At 42.1% G+C, this 18371-nt stretch overlaps 1 long non-coding RNA gene across 2 annotated transcripts in view; it reads left to right on the forward strand.

Moving 5' to 3' along the window:
- Positions 1-998: 998 nt before the first annotated feature.
- The window catches only part of LOC107319000, a 44176-nt gene continuing 26803 nt past the window's right edge, over positions 999-18371 (forward strand). For both annotated transcript variants that reach the window (XR_001557597.2, XR_001557596.2), the window contains exons 1-2: positions 999-1232; positions 4439-4532. This is a non-coding gene — a long non-coding RNA (uncharacterized LOC107319000). The remainder of the gene's footprint in view (positions 1233-4438; positions 4533-18371) is intronic.

An 18371-nucleotide genomic window follows, 5' to 3' on the forward strand; every position in this document is an offset into this window, starting at 1 on the left:
CGATCCTTGCTCTCTCAGTTGATTTTCTATCCATGCTAAACTTCATGTTGCAAAACCTCTCGACACCCAGAGACAGAGTCACCTGAAACAGTGGGTACCACTAAACTGCTCCTTGATTTTGCATTTAGCCCTAAGGTCTTTGCGTCCTGATCATAAAGTAGAAGCTGTTCATAATTCCCTGACAGCTGTTCAGACACCCAGACCAAATTATCCTTGTGCAACTGTAACTGTAACCCTCTCTCCTGATCTTTCATTCTTGCAATTGCGCTCCCTCTCCAACCTTGAAAAGGCCTTTTCTGCCTCTCAGAGAAAAATGCTTTTTATTGCAGAGCGACCAGAAAAACATGTCATTTTTCCAGTGTGTGGTCTACTGCAGCTACTCTGGAATACTGGAGATTTTTCAAAATCAAAACAAAACCCACTTACAATTGTTCTTGGAACAGGAATACTTGTATAACTGTACTCGTATTTTTTCTGTGTTACAAAACGACTTTCGTTACATTATATTAGCTGGGTTTGGAAAGTTTCTGTCCATCACTCAACTGTACTAGTGGCCTGGACTTGCTTTTCAGAGAAAAATAGAAAATTGGAAGTAATTTAAATGAGGATGTCTTGCTTTACAATCAATCACATAGCTTTGATTTGAAGCAGTTGGAGGAGCTGTTAGTCGAGATGTCCAGAACTGTTTCCTAGGGCCAAATGCATTCAAAAGACAGAAAGGAGTGTTTGGAAGTGTGGGAAATGCATTTTGTTGTCTCTACGAAATGATTAAGAGCACGATGACCAGGCTTTTTCACTAAATGCCTGGTTTTTAACTCGTATCTGTACATACAGATACGTACACATACATACCAGGCTTCCCCATTAACATTAGAATAACGATTGCCAACTTTTCCATATCTAGAACAATTTTTATTTCCATGTAAAAACTCTTAGCCAGAGTGATACACTCAATATTTGCTCTGCCTTTTACCCAGTAAAGCCTGGTGGACCTCACATTGCCATGTGCTTTTTCTCCAGCTTCTCGTAATGCCTGCTGACCTGATGTGCTGGCAATCCTGCATCCCCTCGGAGTGCCAGGAGGCTCATCACCACTCCACCAGCTCCAGGATGCCTGGGATGCAGTGTGATGGTAGCACTGGCCGAAACCATCACCAACTGCAGAGACACCATCTTTTCTTTTTGGAAGATCTTGGGTTTGAAACGTGATCCCTGAAATAAGACCATGACAGGTAACTCTTAAACTTACACCATATTTATCTAGCAGTTCCTACACTAGCTTGAAAACTAACACTATTGTATTTTATGCCCATTGGTGACTCTGAATAGCTGTTATGACAAAGCACTGGTTTTACTGGGATAATTTCTGGAAAACTTAATATATGTGAGAAACTACCATCTCTGTTATGCAAAGAAAGATTGTAAGGATTGGGCAGGATGATGTAAATCTGCAGAATCTACTGCGGTTGTACAGAACCCTCAAATTTTAAAGGCCTTCTTCCAGTTTAAAACCATTTCTCCTTGTCCTGTTGCTCCATGCCCTTATAAAAAGTCCCACCCCAGATTTCCTGTAAGCCCCCTTCAGGCGTTGGAGGGCCACTAGCCTCTGGAGCCATCTCCAGGCTGAAGAGCCCCAGCTCACTCGGTCTGTCATAAGCCCCCAAATATTATATTCTTAATAATACTTCTTGATGGATGTAGAGAGGTGCACAAACTTCTCCCTTTTGTGGAATGCTGCTCTCCGCCATGGGAAGAACTCATTAGATTTTTCACTGGTATATTCAAAGGTGCATACTGAATTTTGAATGCCCAGGCTCAGTGGATGGTTGAAAATCCCAGCCTTGGTATATAATAAATGACAGATGTTACAGATATTCCTGGGTGCAATGAGGGTTAGTGAATTTGCTTCTAAAAATCAATTTTAATTTATCTTTTCCTGCTGACAGCTTCATACTAAGAGTTGGCCTCTTTTTTATGTGAACACTGAGATGCTGCTGCAGGCCACTACTGATTGGAATTTACTTGTTTTAGTTTAATTGCATGCTCTACCATCATCTGTTTGCAATCACAAAGAGGAAGCTTCTGAAGCTTTGGAATGAGAGAAAATGAAGTGTCTTGACAACTACAAAACACTGAGAATGCTCTTGGAGTTTTTCCCGTTACTGTGATTATGAACAAAAAGTCACAGCTAAATTTTTTTTCAAGTCCATCTTTACACTGCACATATAACATAAACAGAGAAAACAACTTGGAGTAGTGATAATTAATGAAGGTCTCCAAGCGCTGAATATCTGATAATTAGTAAGAGTTCATGAATTGTTTTGTAAGAAATTGGATTAGTTCATCATTCAATTAGTTGAGTTAGCTCATTAGCAAAACCATGCAATTGTTCTCGATGGATATTCAACTTGGCTTATGAAACATTCAGGTTCTGTGCTTCTGGCTGTCCAGCTACCAGCAGCTTTTACCTTTGGTGATACTCTGGAGATTATGACATTAGTCCTTTTCACATGCAGGAGGCAGACAGAAATTGCAAGGAAGTGACACCTGAATAGCTAAAGGCAGGCTGGTTCTGCTTCTGTTCAGGTTTGGAGAGAAAAGCTGACAGCCTTGCCAAGCCTGTAGCTGAGCTCCACCGAGAGGCAGCATTGCACAGCATGGATGGTGCTGGGAGGGCCAGGGCAGTGCCAGGCACCGGTCCTCACACACCCTGCAGAGCACTGCCAGGCGTATGAGAACATACTAAATTCCTCTCCCTTAAAGGGATTAATAAGAGATGGCAATATACGCTTAAAGTGGAATATCTGTCCCAGTGCTTTGCTGTCCCACAGCCTCCCTTGTTTTGGGGACTGATCCAAAGCTAAGTCAGTGGAAAGTCTCTAGTGAATTACGGCATCACTTGGATGAGGTTCTGAAAGTTTGTGTTGCTTTGTCATGTAAAGGGTTAAAACATAGCGAGCTTTTATTTTTTCTTTGTTCCAGGCAGTGAAAAGGGTAATAATGGAAATAATTAATTGAAACACTGCTATGAATCAGAAAAGAAAAAAAAAAAGGAAAAAAAAAAAAAAAGCTGAGATTAATAAAGTTCAGAAAAGCATGAGGAGATGTAATTAGAAACTTTACAAGATTCCGGTTTTAAACTTGACCAGATGTTAGCAGCAAGATGATTCTACTCTGTAATTTGTGCATCATATAGCAGCCATGGCAAATGTTACTTCACCTGAGGCATATGGATGAAGTGACCCTGACTTCTGTTTCCCAGTGTATCAGTAAATGTCTGTGCATTCCTTTGGGTGAGCAAATCATTGGGCTCAGCTGAGAGCATCATGTGGCTCGTGGGTAGAAATGATTTCCAGGCTCACAGTCAGGCTGAGGAAATGTGTGCTTCTAAACAGAGCTAAATGCTGGTATCAGACCTATGATTTTCCGTGGTAGTGTGTTAGTTTTAGTGATAATGTCTGCAAAAATGGAGCCACAGCAACTTTCAGCTCAGTGCTCAGAGTGTGTTGGCTTTCAGAGAGAAAGCATCATTTGTTGTGTTGTGCTGCTATACTCAGTCCTCCTTGAATTTCCCGTCTATAAAATAAGTCTGAAAATACAGCCTTCCTTCCAGAGAGACCTAACTGTGAAACACCCTGCAATCCTCCTGCTAGAACAGCAAAATAGTTGCATCAATCTCTTGGAGGATGCGGTAATTTAAGTCTCCTGGCTGTGTTTATACAACACTTAGTGTTAGTGAGGTCTGTGTTTGCAGTGGAAGCTCCCTGATGCTGTTACAGTGTTGGAGATGTAGATCTAGCACTGCTGAAGAGCAGTTGTGGGTGGGGGGATGCACTGACAATTGAGGCTGTAGCATCAACTTCTGCCTTTATAACTCAGAGGCCCTGCACTAAACTCCTGGGCTGTTACAGGCAGAGAAATTACGTATTTAATTTATGACATTCTTCTAAAAACAGCAACAGAACAGTAATAGCTCTGGTTAGAGATTGTTATTATTTCTTTAAAAAAACTTTTTTTGACTTTAAAATAATTTTTCATTAAAGGAAACTTTAATTAAACAAGACAGACCGACCTCAGGTTGTAGGAGGGCCAGTTTTTCAGGTTGCTGCATCCTAAGATAATAATGGTGGTGTTTTGAAAGTTGTTGCTAAGTGATACCTGAAGTCATGTTTGTTAGCTTTCTTTTTACTACATAAAATAAAAAAATGATGTTACTTGTGGTCATCGCTGAAATACTTGAAGTGATCCAAGCTAACTTAACACATTAAAAAAAAAAAAAGTAAAAAAAAACTACATTCTTTACAACGAACCTTCTGGTTATGCCAAAAATACAAATTCCAGAATATATTTGTAATAATAATAATGCTAAAGCCTCCAGGCATGCCAAATTTCCAGACTTGTGGATATAAACTGTAAGCTTTGTGCATTTTTCTTTCAGCCGTCAGATCCTCTTCTCTGAACAGAGAATCACTGAGGAGCAGCTTGAGATAAGTGCTGCAAACAAAAGAGAGAACCCGACGGCTGTCAGATCAGTAAGTTGGTGGGCTTTTTTCCTTAAATATTTCTAACATCTGCTGTTTTCTTTAGGAGCGTAATGTAAAACAAGCAGCATGACATAGGGAATCATAAACTGATTTATCTGAATGAGAGGTGGTGCAGGTGGGATTGCAGGCTTGCATAAACTTGAAATTTGTATTTCTCAAAAGGTTTTCATACTGGTGGAACTTGAAGTGACTTTTTTTTCCTGTAGGGATAACTTCTAAAGAAGAATTATATGATTTGTAACTTTGATCCAAATCAAAAGGTTGGATGTAAATTGTCTTGTCTGCAAGAAGAGTGATTATATAATCTCTGAATTATTTATTTAAAACTTTGCTGATGGATGATTAACTGCTGGGAAAAAAGGGAAAAAAAACAACTCAAAGCATTAGTGCTGTTTTGTTCAAGCAATCCTACAAACAAAGTAGGATTTTTCCGGTATTTTTGGTAGCAGACACGATTGCTTTTTGGTTTTAGGTGTATATACATAATCACATGCACATCACTTCTAAACAAGAGGGTGAGTAAATAAAAGTAAGGATTGATTTGATTTGATTTTTCTTTAAATTAGAAATTTAAAAGTGAATCTTCCAAATTCACATTAACTACAAATGATTATATTCTAGCCCTATAGTACTACATTGCTTAGCCCCAGACTAGGCCTTGCTTGTCATTTGACAAGAGATCTTAGAAGGAAGTGCTGTAAACCACAGAAAAATGAGGTTTGGAAATGCTGTGGATGACCCTGGCAGGAAACACGCGGTTTCTCAAACACAAAACTGGTGGCAGTGGAAGTTTTGGAGCTCTCTCTCAGAAAATGGGGTTTTGTTTCCATTGGTTTGCTAAAAGCAAGAATATATTATACACTGTATTGCGATCAGATGATCTCATACTAATCAAAACAATCTTGTGGGTCCTCTGATTTTGATTAAGCACTTCTGCTAAGGGACCCATGCTACCATCCTGCCTGGTTGGCAGAGGTTTTGTCATGAGACATTTGTTAATGTTTTTGTAGCAAGTACTTCTCGATAAGTGTTATATTAAAACCCACAAGGATATGAATAATCCTGTATTCAGCGAAGAGTTTAAACTGCATGCTATAAATAAAACCAAGGCCACACATTGATTCAAAAAGGTAAAAAAAGAATTCCTGAATAGCTCTGTTCATCCTGCCCACTAAAGGGGTGAGGCCATGGGGGAAAATATATTTTAATTGTATCATGCAGGAGAAGTGAATTAGGACTGGGCAAGGCAACCTTAATTCTGGAGTTTCCAGCTTGCAAATACTTGACCTTTCAACCTTAACGTAGGTGGGTGGGGAAGCTGTTATTATTTTTGTTTTATTTGTCATTCTACAGCTAATTTGCATTTGAAAGTACTTGGTGTTTTAAAATATATTCTGCTGGTACATTCCATCTACTCAGTTTCAACTGCTAGTTCTTAAACTGAGCTAGGAATGAGAAATTCTCCCTTAAAAGGATTATTTCTCTCGTTGTGAAGTGAAGCTTTTAGCTGCCATCTTCATTTCTTTCTGGTCATAAAACTCCAGCCATCAGACAAAGATCAGTGAGTCTCTAAAAATGAATAGGCGCCCCAAGGAAAACTGAATAGCCTCCAAAGCAATTGTATCGAAGTGACATCAGCGCTCGGATATTTTCTTCTTGGCTATTCCAACAACTTTCAGTCAATAACAGGCAGTAGAGCCAGTACACGCTGACTCTCTTTATTGCACCCCCACTGGGAACATGTCTCTTTGTAAGAGATCTGCTGAAAGTGGTAGATCCAAAAACTAAACAACTTTGTCCTGTACTGAAGGACTTGCCTTCAAAGTACGTGGGACTTTGTGTTGTCCTTCAGCCAGGTCTTGCTTAGCAATGCCATGCTGAAATGCAGCCTTGTAATCCAGCAAGCTGTTGCTTCTTGTTAGCCAGTAGTCAGATTTTATCAGCTTGGATGCCACCTTCGATGGGTCTGGAAGCTTAAGATACCTTTTAAGGGTTGTATGGCCAACCTGAGAATCACTCCTGACTTTGCTACTGACACGTTTGGTGAATCTGCAGAAGTTATTACATCTGTTGTGTTCAGTATGGGGTAATCATGATCTCCACTTTATAGTGTTGTAAGACTTTGAGATGAAAAATGACCTTTAGATTTTAAGTATTTTAGCACTACGTATTACTGGTAACTCTCTAAACTCGTTCATTCCTTTGGCACCACCTAAAGGAATTCTGGCACTATAATCCCTGCTTTACAAATAGGGAGTGGATGCACTGGGCAGGGTAAGAGCTTGCTTAATGTGTTCTTAATGTATGAGAGTGGGAAAGGAACTGAGGAGCACAGTGGTGATGTTGAGCTGGGATGTTTTAGCTATGCTTTTGCTCTCCTGAATTGTGCCTTCTGGGGAGAAAGTAATTATCCCCAGCCTTCCCCCATCTCCTTACTAACGTCTTTCCGTGTAGAAATAATATTTGGAATCTGACATCGTGCCTTCTGAAGTGGTTTCCATCTTGCTGTCCTCCTAAGAGAACTTTAACCTTTTTTGAATGATCATGTTCAGCTACATAAAATCTTGAATCCATAAAAAAACAAGTCCCCTTGTATTTATATACACCACAGCAAAATGTACCATTAAGGAGAAAACATTGCTTCACTGTGACTCTCGGAATTTATTGGCTATTAGAAGCCTTATAGTATGTGGCTCGCAGTTTAGAACTCTGATTTCAAGCTTAATGTGGTCAGGAAATATAAAAATACATTTATTTATGTCATCTCCTAAAAATCTCAACCTGTGTTACTGCTGGTCTAACCAAATCTATGTTTATGTTGGAGATGAAAGATGGGTTTGTAGCTGCCTGTGTTTGTAGCCAGGCTGAATGGAATGATTCTGCAGCAGAACTGTGAGTTTTAGTTTTTTCAAATTTATTTTCCTTTTTTTTTTTCTTCTTTTTTTTTTCCCTCTCTTTTGCGTTTAATTTACTTCATTTACCAGCTACTTCCTTCCTCCCAGAGCCCACTGCCCAATTACTGCTGTCTGACTCCTATCAAGGTGTGTATGTAGAGCGATGTGATTTATTGAGTTGTTCAAGGGCATCAAAATTCAGGCAGATATTTTTTTCCTACTGATACCTGTTTGCTGTTGAAAGCTTGGATTTGATCCACTCTTCCACGTCTTCACATCAGCAACTACTTTGGCTGATGTTTGCATAAGCTTGGTTTGTTACTAATACTTAAGAAAATAGCTCTGAGTATAATTTCTGCTCGGGCATCTGACAACCACAAGTTCACACAGGGCGTGGGATCCCATTCTATCCCTCCTGCAATAGCTGGTAAAGGAAAAGCTGCCAGGAGAGCTGCCAGAGGAGAAAGATGATCAGGGATGAGACATCTTCGAGGAAGACACGGGCTTTTTGGTGTATGACGTGCTGTTGTCCTGAACTGCCTCAAAACGTTAGTGGAATGATGTACCATGAGGTACTTTTCACTTTGAAATCTAATCTCAGTCTTTAATCAGATGTAATGTCTAATATTAGATAAATTGTTATAGGAAGAAACCTTGTACAAACCTCATCTTGTAAAAAAAAAACACCCAAATAACTGCCTCATGGTCTTCCTACAGTTTTCCAGTGAAGCGGGTTATGTCTCTGCAGTAAACGATGTGCTTCTGACACTAAGCCCCTTGTCACACTGACTCCAAATCCAGCTGGTTCAGTGACCCCCAGGCTGGACAGAGCCGTCCTGCACCATGAACACCACGTGCCTTCCTATAACACGCACAAAGAGTTGTTGTATCACTTTTCCAGTCCAGGGTCCCCTAGTAAACAATTTGCTGGAGGGCATCTCCCTGTTGATCTGAAGTGACATACTTGAATATGCCATATCAGGCAACCTGCAGCAGCTTCACTTCTACTACCTTCTTTCATTGAGCTTTATTTTTGTTCTTGGTGCACTGGGACTCTTCTAGGGATGAAATAATACACACAGTGATCTCGGTTGACCTTTCATGTACCACTAGAAACAGGTCCGACTCCCCTGAGCCATGTGTGCATGGGTTTTTGATGTCATTTCCTGGAACAGGTACAGCTGAGACACTTATATTGCTGTGACTGACTGAGCAACGGGTAAACCTTTTTGGCACCGACACACTTAACCTTTTTGTTCAGTAAATTTCCCATCCTGTGTAGGTGGACAATGAATACTAATATGATGCAAATTATTTCCTTTCTAAATGTGAAGGCTCCCTGATTAAAAACATACTGCCCAGGAACTCTGGGTTTGTTGTATTCCCACTGAACACAATGCCCTTGTTGCCTTTGACTTTAGTGACTGCAGGATCAAACTCTTAGTTCCAAATAGGCTGCAATTTATACACACACACACACACACACACACACATATAATATGAAACTGTAGTTGATTTACAAACTTAGTATAGAAAGTGTACAGAATGCAGACAAAGACAAAAAACAAAACAGGAGGACCTGGGGACAAAGCACAGAGAATGGAAAATAGTGTTAAATGTCTTCCTTGAGAGAGTCCAGAACTATGCTGGAAAATTGGACACTGAGGTCAATAGATGGGTATCATGGGATTTCTTTTGATAGATGCAGGAATAGCACTGATGAAAAGCTAAAATATTGTGCCTAGGAGAATGCTGAAACTTCCATCGCTTCTTTCTTTCTTATGCTCTGAAATGCATTGTGGACCATGCAGGTATTTTCCTCGTCACTGGGGAAGCTGCTTCTTGGGATTCCTCATCCACTGAGGAAAAAATGCTTTAAGTGTCTTTCTTTGCCTTTCCTGTATGTATTGCTCTTCCCTTCATGTACAGAGACTCTTCAAACAACACTGATCTGGGTTACACAGTGGAAAATAATGAGTGGTCAGAGTTGGGCAGTTATTTTGCCAGCTGATTTTTAATTCGGGTTAGCAGGAGATTAGATAAAAAAGCAAATATTAGAGCACTCATTACTGAAATTTGGGTATACCCTTCTCCTCATTTGTATTTATTAAAAGGTATTCAGATATTAGAGCACTCATTACTGAAATCTAGGTATATTCTTCTCCTCATTTGTATTTATTAAAAGGTATTCTAAAATTACAGGAGAACACTGGTCATTCTAATAAATGTATTTGATAAATATTTTCTAATCAAGATATTTTTTAAGTGCCATTGCCCAGCAATCACATTAGACTAGTGGGGCCATAAGCATGTACAGAGCTCCCACCAATTCAATCCTGGTGACAGATTTGGAGTCTGGGTGGCTTCAAGGAACTGCTTTGTTTGCTGCAGGAATGCAGCCATCTTTGGGGTGGAACTTGCAGTTGTTTTAACAGTTTGCATCGGGGTTAGTAGTCCATTCATGTATATTTGCAGCTCCTCAGGCCATCCTCTGAATGCATATTGTGTATAAAAAAAAACCCCAAACCTCAAAACAACTAAAGAGCCAACATAAAATCAATAATTTGAATAGGACGAGGCCTTGTTTATGAGTGTGCATGAAAGCAAACAATCCGGCAGTAATGCCCACCAAGCAATCCCATTTAGAAAACTGTGGGAGTGCTGTAATACAAGGCTGTGATACCAGCAGAAGCAGAGGGTGTGTTGTTCTGAACGTGCTTTCTCTGGAGTATCCACTTTATGGAAGTTCTTTGACTTCTCTAGTGGCTGCTGTGAAGGTTAACTGTGAAGCAATTGAGGTCTCCTGAGCTCCTTTGCCTTGTCCTGCCACAGAAATCTCATCTGAGCAGCACTGGTTTGGGAAAGGAGCCATAAAAGAAAAAAAGAACAGGCTCCTTTTGTAGCTAATAACTTCCTTTAATTGGTAATTAAGCTGCCTGCTACTTATAAATGTCAATAAAGGTCAAAATATTTAGAAGCAGAATCATTTTAGTGGCTTCCCATTTCTCATTGCACAAGCTGCCTGCTCAGACCACACACACACACATTTGAAGACGGTTAAGGTTTCAGAGCCCTCATCTTCCCACCAACTTCTTATATAAAGCAGCCCAGAAGGGGACAGAGCAGCTTTAGTCAATAGGAGGGAGGATGTGAATGGAGTCTACTGGGTGAGCATTCCTCACATTTTGGAATACCACCGCAGGCGCTGGGGCTGAATCAGACGAGGAGTGGCCAGATGGTGCTCTCATTTACTCTTTAATTCAGGGAATGGGGGTTGCATCTGATCCATGTGCAAAATAATTTCAGAAGAAGCTGCCTGGTAACAGATTAAATACCAATTGCAGTTTGAAAATGAGAATTGGTATAAATCCCAGCTGTTCAGTCAAGCAAAGGAAAATAGAGGGGTCTTGGTTTTGCTTTGTCCTGAGTTAACATGTACGAATGCTTATTTTCACTGCATAATTTTGCTGATTTTGTGAGCAGATTCATCCCACTGAAGTTAATCAGTTTACAAGGGGGCAGGGGAGGGGATATGTGGCTTTGAGGAGTGCTGAGAATGCACCCCCACTGCTGGGAGCCATGCAGTGCTGCTTTGTTGAATCTGCAGGCAGAGACCAACTGACCACCTTGCTCATCAGGCAGGGTTAGGAGGGAGCAGATCCTGTGCTCTTTCCTTCCTTCCAGATGAACTGGTGATATTGATTAGGGTACAGACTGCGCCACTCATCTCAGTTCATTTCTGGGAGCTGGGGGAATGACTTGAACATTGTCTGAGTGTTGGTGCATTCATCCTGCCTGGGAAGTTCCCATTTGGCCAGGCACAGCTATAATTAGAAGTAAAGATTCTGTGCAGTCTTGCCTGTAAATAATAATGCCAGCCAGGCCCAATCTCCCTCACATTATGTATTTTCTTGGGATAGAACTATTTACTAGCTGCAGTGTGATGCGTGCTATTGGTTATCTAATAAAGCATTGCTGGCTTTACATATAAATGTGTTTATACCATAAAACCAACAGAACAGGGAAGCACAAGGCGTTCACGCTGTACATGAGACTGCTTGCTTGTTTGCTCTCTGTCACGCGTCTTCTGCAAAGATTTTAAGGAAATAATTGTGGAGAGTTATATTGCAAATCCAACTGCTGGCTTTCAAAAAGCAAAAATGCCATCCAAGTCATGAGATTGTCTGAAAGGCCATAACCTCAAAATAGATGGGTATACTTTCAAGACTTGTTGTTTGCTTTGTACGCTGAGCCGCTGGACCGGTCATACCTAATTTCCTTCAAACATTTCTCCTGTAATTGTGACAGTGAGGAATGCATTATAAAATAGAAAGCCTGAAAACAGCGCTCTGAAAATCAATTTTGTGACTTCAGAAGCTTCTAATTTGCTAGTAAAGCATACAATAAACCTAGAAGAGCAACACGTTTGACTATCTTATTAGAAAAATAATATACATTTTGCTATTGAAGACACAAACATGAATTAAATAGTATTTTGAGAGTTGTATTCAACTGATACTTCAGGTATCATCCTGTACACCTTTACTACAGCAGATCTACATCCCAAGATCTCATGGTGCAGTGTAGAGAGTCCTCCAAAACTACTTTTTCCCAAGAGGTCTGATTATATCATGGCCGTTGTGTTGGCACGAAGGCACTGAGCTTCAGCAGTGGGTGAGCAGTGCTTCCATCATGCAGAATGCCTTCAGTCACAGCACTGAGGGCCGCAGAGCTCTCAGCTGACTGTTCTTCAGTTTGTATTGCTTCCTCCATCGTTAATTCTCCCATAGTTTGTCTGGGGGTGGTATTGTGTGTGTGTGCGTCTTGTTAACAGCCAAATATATACAAATGAAGATAAACACTGAAGTAATTTAAACTTTCATTTTCATCTTACAATTTCTGTAACGCAATTAGGGTTTGTGCTGACGATGCTGATAAAGCTCCTCCCCAGGAAGATGCAGCTCTGTACCAAGCAGCCGGCGAGTGCCAGGCTACCAGACGCTACCGGGCAGTCTGTCTGTCTGCGCCTCTCCGTCTGCCCCCATCCATCCCAGTGTCCCACATCATTTCAGCTAATAGAATTTGCAGATGCTTGGAGGAGGAATAGAGGAATGGAAAGGGCGAGTTATTTCTTACATCATGATCCTGTGTTTATCTTCAGTGGGACTGGAGGGAGAAAAAAAAAGAGGGAAAGAAAGAGAAAGCAGGGAGATGAAAACACAGAGCAAAGGAAAAAATATCGGGAGGAGGGGAAAAAAAGTTCCAAAGTTTAATCTGAGTACAGTTACGATTACTCAAAAATTCTGTATATTTCTGTGTATATGTGTAAGAAGCAATGAGTAAGAAAGAATGTATGTACAGAACTTCCATCTCTATCACATTTGTTTCTTTTTTGGCTGGGATGTCCCAGGTGGAAATGTTGCATTGGCACAGGGTGTGCAGCCCGTCTCCCTACCTGGTCAGATAGGTCTGATCTGCAGCAGATGCTTTACATGTATCCCCCTACCCTGATCTGTGCGTGTCAGTGGAGCGTCGTGTGGTGTGGCTGCAGGAACCGTGCTGCTGGGTGCTTGCAGGACCCTGGCACGTGGCTGCAGCTTACATGTTCCATCCAGGCAAACCCTGTGCTCACAAAGGTAAAGGTGGCCACATTTTGCAGGACGTGCATACACCACACACCTGCCGAAGACAAGTTGAGATTGCTGCCTAGTGACATGCCAAATGCAGCACATGCTGTAGTGTCTGTAAATGTGCATTCAAAGAGTTCTGGTTTCTGCCCATTTCATCTCTTCAGTGTCTGTGAGTCTTTGACTTGTGCCAGGCAATGGAGGACAACAGAAAGAAGTTAGAAGTCACAAAGGAGGGAGCTCTCTGTGTCAAGGACTTAGAGGTATAGCGCCGAGGATGCAGCAGGCTGCCTGCCTGCCTGCCTGGGAACACCTGTGTGGACCGAACGCGTTCCCTGCTTTGTCTGCCCAAAACCATCTCCCGGCTGTGCTGTAAGGTTCTGTTTAGCCCTGGCTGTGGCAAGCCCTGTGGAAACACTTGTGATCACTCGTTAGAAATTCTTTCCACAGTTTCTTTCTCTTCTAATTCACATAAATAGTAAATCACTGCTGTCAATTATGTAACCCCGCGCATCGGCAGCGTGCTCGGCTCTCACATAACACTGAGCAGTGACAGCTACAGTCTACCAAGAAATGGTGCTGCACATTTTCCTATACAGTTTCCCAGCACCGAGTGTATGATTTAGATTCCTTAGCCTCTGAAGTACTCCTCTGGGTGTCCTTTAGTATTGCATTATATTACTCATGATGCATAGCCGATTCCATTGCTTCCATTTACTTTAGCAATGATAAATGTCAGAAACTGTACGAGAAGTTTATAAATTCGAAGTGCTTTGCAGGCAAATGTTACCCAGAGAAATTTGCAAACAGTTTGTTACTGGTGAAGTTTAAGGTCATGGAAAAAAATCACTTCCAGAAGCCTGGTTGGTAAGTTTCAGAATTGGGTAAAATGTGTGAATTCTTTATGAATAAGAAGGATATTGCTGTCAGGATTTTCCCTTCTTCAGTAAGCAATTACGCACAGTTAATGTTTAAAACCGGCCCCAAGAATTTAGCAAGACAAGAAACCGAGAATCTTCCAACTCAGCTTTTTTCCATGCATTGCTCTCACAATGAAGCGTGAAGTTCCCCAAAGCTCCCTGTTCAGTGGCAGGAGCTGGCAGTGCTGCACTGGGGGGCTTTGAGCACCCCAGCACAAATGATGTGTGCTTATCAGTACAAATTATTTAAACACTTGGACTGAAGCCATGCTTTGGTCAGGCTGGTGTTAATGCACGGCTGCGTCACCCCTTCCTTATTTTTCTAGTGTGGCAGCGCAGAGTGAGCTGCAGGCTGTGCGTTGTGGTCTGGCAGAACTTCCTTCACCAGGAGAGATGTGGACAGTTTGCTCTCTCCCACTCCCTCTGGTTGTTCATTGGCTGCGGATGAGCCACCCTGTAGGATGGAAAGAGGTCTTCTGGCCTGCTGACTCCACTGCTACAAGTGGTAAACAACAGTAGGGAAGTGGGAGGACAAAGGAAAGTGGGCAAGTAGAGAAAGCTGCGCAGAATGGGCCTGCTCTCCATTTCCTACAAGCAGTAAAGTGTTCAGTGAGTGGAATATGAGACGCTGCCTTTATTACACAGAAATATCCATCTCCGTTTGGGGATGGAACACTCTCTGCCCAGGGCTGTGCATTTCTGTTTCTTCTTTGCTGAGGAGGGCTAACTCCTGTCCTGCCATCCTCCCAGAGCACACAGCGTGTGAAATCACTGCTGTGGCAGCAGGACTTGCCCAGGCAGCAGCACTTGTTTGGGGGGTTCAACATCAGCACTTGTGTGTGAACTGGGCACCTGTGTTCACCTTTCACAGCTGCTTTTCTTTGCTTTTGAGAAAACTGCTGGTGTGGGGTTAACACCTCACCACTTGTTCTGAAGTGCCAGGCTAACAATTCCAGCTTCTCTTGAAGTTACGGGCAGCCATTGCATGGAGCTTTCTGAAGCCTGTACCCTGCAGAGGTGACTTGAGCTGGCTGTGCTCCTCATGAGGTGGGCTCCTCCTGGCCTGAATGGCAGCAGACATACAGCAAAGAACTGCTGCACAGCACAGGACCACTGAATTAGTGACCAACGAGTGCTGCAAGCATTTCTCCTGGCCTGACCCCTTCTGCTCTGATGAGCCACTTGCTTTATGGTGATGGGACCACTGTAGAGGAACTCCCAAGGTAAAGGAACATGCAGCATGTATGTGTGCTGGCACCACACATGGCTGCACCCATGCAAAGACAGCTTTAGCCCTGGGTTCTGCTGTAAGCGTGTTATTTTTATGAGGCTTTGACATTTTACTTGCCTCCACTTGGTGGTAGTGGGGAGAGGTGGGAGCTCCAGCAGTGAAATGTGGGCAAACAGAACAATGTGCAGAGGCTCACTAACAGCAAGATGCATCTGGTAGGTGTCCATGCAAAGGCTGCAAGTGCCTCAAAAGTGAATTGACGATGAGATCACAGGCTGCAATTGTCCCAGCCCTCAAAGCTGCGTCTGAAAACATGTGAATGAAAGGCAGCGTGAAGATCTTTGAAAATCTGTAGCAAAAAATCAAGCGTAGCTGCTCCTATCAGATCCATATGGCATCCGGGAGAGCCGTGCAAAAATATTCATCCAAACTTTCTGTTCCTCAGAAATTATGCTTAGATTATATACATTGTCCCTATTGTGCACTGTAGGGGATGGTTTCTTTCATGTGCCAGCATCTTATGGCTTTCATTTGTTCACAGACCTCCCACTAAGTGACTGCTGATTGAAAACTTTTCTACTTTCTTGCCAGGTTTAGCAAAAAGGGCTTGGTGTGCTTAGTGCCTTTGATCTATCTAGGATGAACATTTTCATTGAAAGAGGTGGATGAGTCATTCTATATTTGTCATGGAGCTATCTTGGAATACCTCCGGGTTTGCTTTTTCAAGCTCTTTATATTTTTCTGCATGTGGCTATAAATATTTTGCTCTGCGAGAAGCACGAAGCTCTTTTTTGGAAATGAAAGAGCCCTATTCCAAATAGGAAAAACACACTTAGCTAAGGTTTGTGCAGCGCATATTTAGTGGTGGAAGGTGCTGTGTTGGCCCTGCCTTGCTTTTCAATACAATATCCTGCAGTGTGAAATGAATGGCCATATTTAGAGGTATCTGGAAGTGATGACTGATGTTTGGAGAAGTTACAAGGCTTTTCCTTTTCCACATGAACTCTCCAACCTGGCATTTCCACAGCAGTGAAATGCTTCTGGGGCTGAGATCATCTGATTATTATTTCCTGTGTCATGTGCTGAATTTATTATTTTGTTGAATATTACAAATGTATTCGTAAGTTACCTGAGTTTTGGATTCTTCAGCAGGGTTCACTGGCATAATAGAGATATTGGACTGGCAAAAATAACTGGTTTTTTTTTTTTTTTTTCTTGGGGATTATTTAGTTGTGATTAGTGAATGAAAGCCCCAAAGAGGGGGGAGGTCCTAAAATGTAGTAGAAGCTCCTCTTTCTCCCTGCATCTGCATCTTTGTCCCTGTTGACACTAAAATGTATAAGCACTTCCTGCAAGATCAGTAACTATGAAATAAGAATATAAGTGATAGTGAGAGACTTCACATACCTGGGTAACATCATTTTAAGCTGGATACGAAAGTCTGCAGAGGTGATTCAGATGCCACACAGGTCCCTCAAGCTGCTTATGCTGCTTATACTGCTCAGAGCGAGGCTTGTTCTGATCAGGGCTCTTCTTAACTTTGTTTAAAAACAAAGAAAAGGAAAACAAAGATCTTTGACACCTGGACCCTCGTGATTCCTCTCTTTGTAACACTTGTATTTCTTCCACACTTGTTTGGGACTATTGCATGGTATTCAGGTCTTCATTAAGGGAGATTTTGACCTTTGGCTTTTCCTACACGATTACACTGTAGCCATCCATTTCCAACATCTGTGTTTATTAAAACCTTTCCAATAACTCAATGCAGAAAGGAACCATCCACATTTCCTCCAAGTTCTGCTGAAGATGCTGTTTTTCTTTGTGATGATTTGGTTACAGATGATACAGCTGAGATGTTTGCTGTTAGCTACATCTCTAAAATTACTACTCGTGGAAATGGAGGTGGGGTGGGCAGGCAATGTCTCTAGGGCACTGAGTGCACCTCTCACCTCACAAGGTCAACTTCTGGTCAGTCAGATAGCGCTGCCTTGAACTCCTGTGCTGCTGCTGCAGTGTGGTCTGTCGTGCATTTCTTACAGGCTGAATTCCCAGCTGGGTTTGCATTGCACATCCAGACAATTGTGCAGTTTCTATGGAAGACCTGCAGGAACAGCCTGTTGTCCTTCAGACATCCAGCTTCAGGATTTATCTACCACTTTTCCTCAGTGCTTTGCTTTTATTTATTATTTATTTTTGTTGGCATTGGGAGTGGGCTGGTATGAAGCCATGGGGTGTCAGAGTTGCTTTCCTTCTGCTCTCTGGGCCTGCACAGTAAGTATCTTGGGCAGACGCAAGGATGTGGCTCTCAGTACTGGGGAACTGGAACTGGTTTTGGAGATGACAATTATTTGACCCCAAAATTGCACAAAGACTTATGATTCAGGAGCTGGTCACCACGCAGTCCTGCTTAGGTCAGCTGCCATCAGATCCCAGCCTATGATTCTCCTCAGGGCTGAGAGCTCTGCACCTCCAGTTCTTCTAGCTCACACTCACCAGCAAAGGAAAGAAACAAACTTAACTACACACCCAAGCACGTCCATGTGAGCTGAGTATACAACTGTTACCTGGTATCAGGATGCCACAGGTCTGCCACTGTGTAGTCTTGAAAAATATTATCATTTGTATTCAGAACACAGCGGCAGCCACTTAAATGTGGCAGTTCACTTCCAGTGGCTGCTGTCATTTGTGAGAGCAGTGTGCAGCCAAGCACTGTAACTGGAGGTGTGTTAGCAACTCCTGCTTGCTCAGCCACTACAGGCCAGGCACCAGTACAGCTTGTGACCTGGAATTCAAGCATGGGAAGTGCAGAAGGTTTGAGGGCTTTTTGCTGGGATCAGCAGAGAATAGATTTTGATATGGGAGTGAGTGAAAGAATGGTCTTGGAGTCGGGGCACTGAGCTGTATATCAAGAGATCCAGATTCACTTTCTGACTTGTGAGCAAAGGATTTCTTCTTTCTGACAGTTATTTCCTCATCAGTGAGACTGCGTTTTGTTACTGAGGACAGAGGGGTTTCATAAAAATGAGGAAGTCTTCTGTTTTTCCCCATGCAGACTATTGAGGGCAGTATATCTTAATCTTCAGCTTTGTGAAGCTCTCATTTTCCTGAAATGAGTAGTGCTGAATTTGAAGTTTCCTGGGAATTGACAAAAACAT

Source organism: Coturnix japonica, chromosome 10 (genome assembly GCF_001577835.2).
Source record: "Coturnix japonica isolate 7356 chromosome 10, Coturnix japonica 2.1, whole genome shotgun sequence".
NCBI lineage: Eukaryota > Metazoa > Chordata > Aves > Galliformes > Phasianidae > Coturnix > Coturnix japonica.